This window comes from Lactuca serriola, chromosome 1, assembly GCF_051521515.1.
Source record: "Lactuca serriola cultivar US96UC23 chromosome 1, Lser_US96UC23_V15, whole genome shotgun sequence".
NCBI classification, from domain to species: domain Eukaryota; kingdom Viridiplantae; phylum Streptophyta; class Magnoliopsida; order Asterales; family Asteraceae; genus Lactuca; species Lactuca serriola.
Window position 1 is genome coordinate 93,825,569 of NC_136408.1, and position 11,481 is coordinate 93,837,049.

Genomic DNA, 11,481 nt, shown 5'->3' on the forward strand with positions numbered 1-11,481 from the left:
ATATATATATATATATATATATATATATATATATATATATATATATATATATATATATATATATGCCGAAACACTGGTTTTCTCATCGTTAACATGTTTAACGTAATCGTTCATTTCTTAAGTAAGCAAGATACATCGCCAACTATACGTATGTTATATTCTGTATTTGTTTAATGGGATACAAAACGAATGAATATAAATAATCATTGTCTCGACTGAACGAAAAAAACCACTGTGTTGTTTGTTTGCTTTGTAAAAAGAACAAAAATCATGTTTAAATTCATTATTATGAATTTTGAATATATGTTCTTTGTTATCCTTATATTTTAATAATAACTTTAAATTTAAAAACAAAAATGTTAAATGACATATTAAATAAATTTATTTAAAATATTACAATATATTTATTTTAATATAATATAAATTAAATAGAAATCTTTGAAAAAAACCATATTATTAAGCTTATAACAAAATAACTAACTATAAGGTTTAATAATATATATTATAAAATTTAAAGGTTTAAATCACAAATATAATATATTTCAATATATTTTATTTTAATATAATATAATTTAAATAGAAATTTTTGAAAAAACCATATTATTAAGCTTATAATAAAATAAGTAACTATAAGGTTTAATAATATATATTATAAAATTTAAAGGTTTAAATCACAAGTATGATATATTTCAGGGCGCTATTTCGTAAACAAACAAAACAATTGTGATTTCAGGCAATTGAAAGCGTTGGAATTTGTGCAAGGTCACTTTATCATCTTGACTTTGACTATTAGGCTTCTTATAGGTTTATCATAGGGTGTGCTTAAAATCCCCCGGAAGTTTAGCATATCTGTAGGATGATGAATTTGTGCCTGTATGCCCACTAAAGTGTTGACTATGAACCTTTTGCATGTATGTATTGTATATGTGATGTATTATATGGTATTTTAAGGAACTCACTAAGGTTTGTGCTTACTCTCAAGTTAAATGTTTTCCAAGTTGTTCTTCTGAAAAAAGGAAGGACTCAGCTTGATAGTACTGCACATGCATCTTGATTGATATTTGTTTTAGACTTTTGTTGTTTTATGATGATTCTAATACACTTTTATGATATGGTTTTGTGGTGATGAAAGGATTTGATACTTTAGTTTTTATGAAAATGGTTTAAATGTTTTATTATGTCTTCCAAAAAGAAAATTTTGGCTTGAAAATTTGGGACGTTATAGAAACAGTATAAAATCACAATGTTGTATATTGGTATGAAATCTATAACATAGCTTCATTTTAAAACATTCATGTGTCAAACTAAAAGTGATCATAGAAGTGAATCCACGGAAGAACAAACATCGCGTTTCATATGGTCTTGATGTTTTGGAGCTCCGAAATATACATTTAAAGTAATTAATCTATGGATGAATTGCTCATATATGGTTATGATTTAAGGATAAAACTCATGCTCTTCTCTAGAATCCGTATAACCTTACCTCACATACTATTGCATCGATTGGTTTGTCATCAGTCAATGATTTCTTATATGAACATAACAATTAGTTTTCATTTAACCTACTTTTAGGTAGATTATAATAAGATGTTCGACGCCATTTTGAATATCTTATAATATTTGTAACATAAATTTCTATGAGAAACGATTATATGGACGATGATGAGTTCAAAATAATGCTAACTTCATTGTTTTGTGGCAAACAGTTGGTTATAGATGACTTTGATCCTTAGTTTTATGGAGCTTAATGACGTTTATTCTCATTCATAATTCAAACCAACAATTTTCCAGATTTATAGTAAAAGAGTAAAAGAGTTGAAGTAAAAAAAATTAGGACTTTTTTATAAATTGGGCCAAAATAATAAGATTTTGTGAAGGTAGTCGGGTAAAATAATAGTTTGTCGGTAAAAAATGATTGATTTGAATTTTTTATTCGGTAATCGAGATATTTTTGTTAACAAAATAAAATTCATGATTTTTTCATAAACTTGACCAAAATATTGAAATTTTTCTGGGAATTTCTCTTAATTAAAAAAAATAAAAATAATAAAATAAATAAAAACTTACTACATGTCTATATAAAAAAATATAACCATATAGCTTTATTCTGATGCAAAGCATAGATATTCGTCTAATACCTACATAAAAACAACCACAAAACAAAGAACATAGAAATTATCTTCTATTTAGAATGTTTATATTTGAACATTTCAATAAACAATATTTTAACTTTGAGATTAAACATATCGCAAAATGCAAGAGCTAGTAATGTAATTTAATTTCTTCTTATTATAACATTATACTTTCATATTATTTATTAATGCAACATCTACCATGCACATAGTTCAAATAAAATTTTGTTACTTAAATACCTAAACACCCATCAATAAACCATCAATAAAGATCAACAAATACATCTCAAATGCCTAAAACACCCATCAATAAAGATCAACAAATACATCTTCTAGATCAACGGTAATCGGTGAATATGTAACCTTGGAACCTTCCCAAAAAAAATCATTGCAATTTCCACAAACCAAATACGCACATATAGCAAACAAACTTGGTAAACAAAACAAGAAACAAAAATTAATTAATGAACAGGAAGATAGGACCAGTGCCACCTGGCTTATAAGCATCGGGAACACTCGAGTAGAAACAGAAACGATTTGACATTTCCCAACCCCAATCATGCCTCCTTGAAATAGACAATTGTGCCCAACTATTGATTCTTACATAATGTTCCCGAATTCTTCCATCTGCTAAGAAGCTTGTAACAATGGAGTAACAGCATTCATGGCCTCCCCATACCTGATCATCAACATCAGCAGTTTGACTTCCATCTTCATGGAAGTAGCGATGCATTGGTTGCCCTGTTCCTCTCCAGTGTGGATCCAAATCACGCCAGTACTCTGGGGCACCCTGAATGCAATTAATGTAAATGTAAAACTTATGAGTTTCTGAAATTGAAAGAAATCTTGGGGTCATAATAAGATTCAACGAAGCCTGTAAGAGCATCTTCAATGCAAGCTTTTTGAAAAGATTTTTACATTTTGAATAAGGTTATTGGCCAACTAGAAAAAACACTTTTTATATACATTGGGGTAAAAGGTTTTTTAAAGTTTTTTTTAATCAATTTGTTAGTGAAAAGTCTAGTTGGCAAATACTACCTCCGTCCCAAATTAATTGTCCACATTTGACTTTTCAAGTCTTTATTGTTCAATTTTGACCTTAAATATTTTTCTTTTTGATAAATAATACTTGAAACAAAATATATGAATGGATTGAATTTTAAATGTCTTTTCATTGTTATAAGTTTCATCAAATAATATATAACACAAATAAAAATATTTAAGGTCAAAGTTGAAGAAAAAAGACTTCAAAAATCAAAAGTAGACAATTAATTTGGGACGGACGGAGTACCATAAGTCTTTACAAAGAGATGCTCTAAGATATCAAAATCCCATGAACGAGATAGTGCGTGATTACATAACTAATTTTTAACCCGTGGGAACCATGGTCAAACTTTTATAGTAAAAACTCAAAATTATTAATAAGTTATTTTAAATAAATTATTAATTTAAGAGATATTTTTTATTAGTTATGTGAAATTATAATCATTGATTCAAATAAATATATAAAATTAATTTTTAATATATATTAAATATTTTTTATTTGTGAATTAATGAAAACAATAATTTAAATTTTAAATTTTAAATTTTAAATAGAATCACATTAATGAGGAGGTCTAATAAATTTAAAATGAAAAACTAATAGATTGACAAGTGACAACACATTAATTAACATGTCTAATATGGTGACACATGGCAAAAGAGTTACTCTTTTATTAGTATAGAGATAAGGATTAAATGCAAAAAATTATAAACGACGTTTGTCTATTTGTTTATTTACCACCTACTTTAATTTCTTCATGTACTTTGAGAAATCTTAGCAAATTATAACAATATCAGTGGACTATGCCATCGATATATTTAGGTAGATTTTTCAAACTACAAGTCTTAATAAGTAAAAAAAAGCTGGTACAATGATATAACCTGGTAGAGTTTTCAATGTACAACGATTTCATAAGAAAAAACGAAATTACAATAGAAAGAAATTAACATATGAAAAGGAAGTATGATTCAATTTCTTGCTTTTTAGCTCTTATTATAGCATCTTACTTGCATTTCTTTTTGTTATAGCATTGTACTTTGAAAAATATAGCAAATTATAACAATATCCAATTATAATTCACAAATCAATTTTCATTGCTATAATCGGGTAGATTGTTCAAAATACAATGTCTTAATAAAAAAAGAAATTGGAAGTAGAATGGTATTATTGTGTAGATATATATTTCGACGTATTAGTATTACTCCTCTATAAGAAAAAAAATGCTATAGTGAACAAATAAATGAAAATATGTTGCTATTTCTTGCATTTAACCATTTAATAATGCAACTCAAAATTAAAAAAGAACGTGCCTCTTTAAAGTGAAACTCCCAAGCATGATCCCAAAGATCTTCCTTCACGATCCGACTCTAATAAAGAACATAAGCCAAGAGAGAAAAAATGTTGTTAATATAATATTTAAAATAAAATAAAATAAAAGGGTAAATGTCATACCCAGATTTGAACCTGAGACCTCACTTGCTTATATTAATTAAAGAGTCTTACCCGTTTGCCATCGTGAATGGATAAGGTGTAAGCAGACAACTTTGACAACCCCTCAACTAGGGCAAAACGAGGTAGATGAGCTTTATCAGCCCATAGCTCTTTAATCTATAAGCAAGGTAGAGGGTAATTAGGTCTTTTACGTAAACCGATGATCCTACCGATGATGACTATTCTGCGACATGATTCAAACAAGTTATATATAAGATCGAATATGCATGCCAATAATAAAAAGATTCAAAACCAATGATCTTTAAATTAAAACAGTGCAAAAGGGTCATCTTTATCCATGTAACAATCATGTCCTACATACTACTTTGCAATTTCCGAATATACCCTCCATAGTTTTGTTATAAACTTGCCATTACTTTGCTCTTCATAACTTACTAACCACAAACAAGCTACTAATTAGTAATTACCAACAAGAGAAAGATACACACAAGAATCTTATAATACCAAGTACTACAAACATTATTTGCATCAACAAAAGAAAAAGAAAATCTTGATGATTACCACAATATCAAACACACTAAACATATCATATGGGTCGAAAAAGTTAACAAATGGAGTATTTTAAGAAACAAAAAAGAAGAAAGTAGAAGTAAGTGTGTCGACCTTTTCAGACCAAATGGTATCACTGGAAGCAACTCTACGCCATCTACGAGAAACAACAAGTGATGAAGCCACACTGTGTGCGTCAAGAAAGCTCAATATCGTCAACATGATATCGCCACCACATACAACCAACGGATCCTGTGAGTTACAACCATTTTTCTTCAATCGGCGTTTTCCCCTGTTTCTCCGACGAAAAATCTCCACCGGAACCGCTCTTTCAGTGTCCGATTTCTCATAACTATCTTCGTCTTCGTCTGCAGAGGGTTCGTACCCATCTTTCACAATGCTCTGTTTCCTGTTTTTCCTCATGGCTTGAACTTTGAGAGACGATAATGTTCGCAGAAGATAAGTGAAGTTAATATGACATATATGGCGTGGATTTATGTTGTAGATATTTGAGAGAGAGGAAACGTGTTCGCTAAGAAATGAAGTCGAAGCAGGTGAGTGATGAGTGATTAGTGGGGTGTTGAGAGTACTAGAAATCTTTTGAGTTTCGAATGCAATCGTCATGAACGTATAGCCTGTTTTGTTGTTTTGTTAGCAACGTGGTGATGCAGCTGCTTGGTGTTTGCTTTAATGAACTGTTTTTTAATCGGGAAAAACAGAAACAAAACCCACTAAAAACAAAAGCGTCAACAATTGAAGGAGATAGAACTGAATTCTAAATACATATATAATTGATTTATATGATTTAAAATATTATATCATTATTATTGCATGTTTCACAAATTTTGGATGAGCGTCCATGTGGCAATCCTAGTCCACGATTAATTCTTTTTATATATTTTATTAAAAGAAATTAAATTAATTTTATATATAAAAATAAATTATATGTAAAGGTTAAATATTGTTGTTGTTCAAACCTAAAAAACTAAAGCATAGATAAATGATAGTCTTGGATCTTGGATTTAAGATTAATTAGGGTTCTTGTCGATCTATTTAGCTAATTGCTTGCGTCTCCAAATAGATTGCTATTAGGTTTTTTTTTCATAAATTTGATGGTATTGAATTGTTGGTTTTCTCCTCTTCATCGACAGATCCCATAATGGGATTAAAAAGATACAAAGTTCCTAAACTATAGGAAAAGAAAACGGATAAAGCTAATCTAATTTATCTAGCTCAACATGATAAAAGTTATCAAGAAACTTAAATTTTAAACATAAATTAAATATTATCTAATACTCCCCCTCAAGATGGAGCATGTAAATTAATGATGCCCATCTTGCCAAGTAGGTAGAGAAGATGTTGAGCTCCAAGTCCTTTAGTTAAAATGTCGGCCACTTGTTGTCTGCTGTCGATCTTCATAGGGATGATTTCTTTTGAAAGAACTCTTTCTCGAACAAAAAAACAATCCATCTCCACGTGTTTGGTGCGTTCATGAAACACTGGATTATTTGCTATATGCCTAGCCGCCTGGTTATCACAAAACAAAGGAGTCGAGTCTTGTATGTTGACTTGAAGATCTTGAAGTAACCAACGAAGCCAAAGAATTTCACTCACAGTAGATGCCATGGCACGATATTCAGCCTCAGCCGATGAGCGAGAAACAACAGATTGCTTCTTAGTCTTCCACGAAACCGGTGCACCTCCAAACATTATGAAGTACCCAGTCCTCGAACGCCTAGTATAAGGACATCCCAACCAATCTGAATCACAAAAGGCTGTTAGACTAAGATCACCACTCTTAGGCAAGAGGACACCTTGCCCCGCTGTTCCCTTTAAGTAACGCAAGACCCTTGTTAAAGCATCCAAGTGGTTTTGCCTTGGATCTGAAACAAACTGACTGAGGACATTAACTGAATAGGTAACATCTGGACGAGTAGCCTGAAGATATAGTAATCTTCCAACAAGACGTCTATACTGAGTAGTATCCACTGGTTTTTCCTTTTCTCCTTTATCAAGCTTCAAATTTTGCTCAATGGGAAAAGAGCTTGGCTTGCATCCTAACATCCCACTGTCTTTAAGAATATCTAAGACATACTTTCTTTGACTTAAAACTAACCCATCTTTCATTCGTGCCACTTCAATTCCAAGAAAGTGTTTCAACTCTCCTAGATCTTTTATAGTAAAAGCTTCATGCAACAAGTCTTTTGTTCATTGAATTTGTTGTAGATCATTCCCCACAAGGATAACATCATCAACATACACCAACAGAGTTAAATAAACACCATTTTTATTCCATAAGAACAAGGAGTGATCTGCTTTGGATTGCATAAAGTCAAGGCTAAGAAGAAACTTGGTAAGCTTATGGTACTAATTTCTTGAAGCCTGTTTGAGCCCATAAATAGACTTTTTAAGGCGACAGACCCGATCATCACCTTTAACTGAAAATCCCTCAGGAATCTTCATGTACACTTCTTCCTCCAAATCGTCGTGCAAAAAGGCATTGTTGACATCTAACTAATGAATGAACCAGTTCTTCTTGACTGCCACTGCTAAAAGTGTACGAACAATGACAAGCTTCGCCACTGGAGCAAACGTATCATGATAGTCAACACCCTCCATTTGAGTAAAACCTTTCGCCACAAGTCTAGCTTTATACCTTTCCACAGTGCCATCGGGTTTGAATTTTATTTTATAGATCCATTTCGAATCTATGGCTCGTTTTCCTTCTGGCAACATCGTTATCTCCCATGTGTCATTTTGTTCAAGAGTCGTTACTTCATTTTTCAATGCAACACGCCATTTCTCATCCTTTGAAGCCTGACTAAAAGATGTTGGCTCACTATGTGAAGTAATGGCCACTAAAAAGGCTTTGTGATTGTGAGTAAAATTATTATAAGACACGAAATTGGAAATAAGGTGTACCGTAGAAGTTTCTAGATTGGAAACGGGTGCATCGTGACTGACGGAAGGGGGTAGCTTTACTTGAAAATCTTTAAATTTGGCAGGCTGAAATTTTGTGCGAGTGCTCCGAGTTCGATTTTCTGAATTTTGTGGTTCAACGAGGTCATCAAAATAAGGTTGATGGATTGGTTGTTCAGTCGGACTCGTGACAGGCTGAAACATTGGGCCATCATTATTCACTGGACCAGAATCATTATCCACATCGGTTTGAGGTGGACTCCCAAAAACGGCGCTTGGGCTCTCGGTATTAATTGAATCACTAGCGGAAGTCTGATCACTTTGGGCTAAAAATTCAATGGGCTCATTAATTGTTTCAGCGGACCCACCATCAAATATTTGGGTTTCATGATCGTGGGTCATGTCATCAAAAACCTTAGATGGAATTTCATCCAGCTCGTCATTTTCTACAATTATTTCTTTGAATGGGAATATATTTTCACAAAATATAACATCTCGGCTAATGACTATTTTCTTTTCTTTTATATCAAAAATTTTGTAAACTTTTGTTCCCGAGGGGTAGCCTAAGAAAATACCCGATTTCCCTCTTTCTTCAAATTTATCACCTTTAGTGTTCATGTTTTTGTGATAAGTCAAACATCCAAAAAATTTCATGTGATCATATTTTGGTTTCTCGTTCCAAATTAATTCATAGGGAGTTTTGTTGTCTATTACCTTTGATGGGAGCCGATTGATTATGTAGGCTGCTGTCAAAATGCATTCTCCCCAAAATCTTTTTGGTATGCTTGCTTGAAAACGGATAGCTCTAGCTGTTTCAAGTAGATGACGATGTTTTCTCTCAACAACGCCATTTTGTTGAGGCGTGTGAGGGCATGAAGTCTCTAATAAAATCCCTTCTTTACTATAAAAATTGCGCATTAAATTTGAAGTAAATTCTCCGCCATTATCGCATCTAATTTTCTTAATGTTTTTCTCAAATTGATTCTTAACCATTTTATGAAAATCAATAAGACATTTACTTGCTTCGTTTTTGTGTTTTATGAGAAAAACCCATACTGCTCTACTATGATCATCAACAATTGTGAGAAAATAATTTGCCTTTGTGTAAGATGGTACACGATAACCACCCCATATGTCATAGTGTATAAGATCAAATACAAATTTACTTTTATTATTACTAACGGGAAATGGGTTTCTAATAAGTTTGGCTCTGGCACACGAATCACAAGTCTTATTGCAAAATTCAATTGGACTACTTTTAAGAAAATCAACATTTGAAAGCTTTCCCTTCGAGGCATGTCCTAACCTTTTGTGCCAAGTTCTTGTAGTTGTCGGCATAGCTCGTCTATCTTTATTTGACCTCATCCGGTAAAGCCCCCTTTCCCGTCTACCCGCTCCAATCAAGTTCTTCTTGTAGAGGGCCTGCATGACACAAAAGTCAGGAAAAAAGGTTATAGCACACTGTAGGTCTTTTGTCATGCAACTTACCGAAAGTAAGTTGCATTTGAAATCCGGTACACAAAGAACTCCATCTAATTTTACTCCCCCTGGGAGTATACTTTCACCTTTGCCTTTGACAGGAATAGAATCACCATTGGGTATGACCACTGATGATTCAAAAGGAGTGTTGGTTTCATTTTTAAGAAGACTAGGAATATAAGCTATATGCTTAGTACAACCTGAATCGATGACCCAGTCCTCTTCATTACTTGATTTACCTGCCATGTTCGCACTTCGTACTGGAGTTTCTTTTTCGTCGTTTGCAAAATGGCGCACAAACATTTGATATTGGTCTTTTGTTAAATCTGGGATTGGGCTAGAGTCTGTATCTGCAAATGCAACCGTGGACTTCCCTTTTTCAGTCTTCTTGTTGGGCCACCAGTCTGGGTAGCCCACCAGTTTAAAACAACCATCGCGTTTATGCCCTGAGCAATTACAATGAGTACAATAATCGTTCTCCTTCTTCTCTTTCTGGATTTTCCAGTTGTTCTTCTGATTGAAAGTCGGATTTTTCCCTTGACTGGTCTTGAATGTTGCAGCCTTCGGCGCCGATCTGCTTTCACCGGAAATAGATCTCTGTCTCTCGTCCTCTGCAACCAGGTGGTACACCGCTCCCAAGGATGGAATCGGTTTGGTCGCTAGAATCTGGGTTCTAATTACGTTGAAATCAGAGTCGAGCCCCATTAGAAATTGATAAAGGCGCTCCTTTTCTTGGTACTCTAGCATCCTTTTCCTGTTTTTGCAGGTACAATTCTTGCAAGTGCACACCGGAAGTGGCAAGATCGACGACGCCTCATCCCATAAGGACCTCAGATTGGTGTAGTAAGTTGAGACAGTCGTTCCGTTTTGTCGAGCAGCGGATATTTTTTGTCTCAATTCGTACGCCCTTGGTGAGCTTTCTTTTCCAAATCTCTCATGCAAATCCTTCCACATCTGTGAGGCAGTCGTAGAATATTTGACATTATCCCGTATCGTTTTTCCATTGCGGTGGCGAGCCAGCCTTTCACCATGGCATCGCACCGCATCCACGGCATGTATTCGGGAGTCCCCTTTTCTGGTTTTGCAAGAGTTCCATCAACAAACTCTATTTTGTTCTTTGCAAATAGGAAATTTTGCATCTCCTGTGCCCAATCGACATAATTGGAATCTGTGAGGATGTCGTTGACATGTAGTTGTTTTGGTACGTCAGATGGATGCAGATAATAGGGAGAATTGTGATCAATGGGGTTGCTGGAGCTTCCTCCTTCTGTCTTCTTTTCGCCTGACATCGATTAAGATACAGGTGATGTTGTTTTGTTGTTTTGTTGTGTTTTAGAATTTCTTGAACCGCTTTGATACCATCATAAATTTGATGGTATTGAATTGTTGGTTTTCTCCTCTTCATCGACAGATCCCATAATGGGATTAAAAAGATACAAAGTTCCTAAACTATAGGAAAAGAAAACGGATAAAGCTAATCTAATCTATCTAGCTCAACATGATAAAAGTTATCAAGAAACTTAAATTTTAAACATAAATTAAATATTATCTAATATTTTTCTAGTGCATGAATAAAATGATACGTCTGATTTGTAAAGTATCTTATGAAATATTTATGAATTGCATGTTGTGAATGAAATGTTATTGAAAAGAATGTGGTGTGTTAATGCATACATAATGTAATTTAATATTTTATCGACCCTTACTTGGAATATACTATATGTCCTTTTTAAAGCTCCTCAATGCGGTTGGGGTCTAATTTCTTTTGAGAAGCCGATTTGGGTAAAAAAAAAAGAAAGAATGTTGTGGATCCGATGGGATAAAGTATTGCCTGATTTTGATAAAGGATGTTTGGGGGTGGGTCTTTGGCAGGGTTCAATCGAGCCTTACTTTTGAAATGCCGTTGGA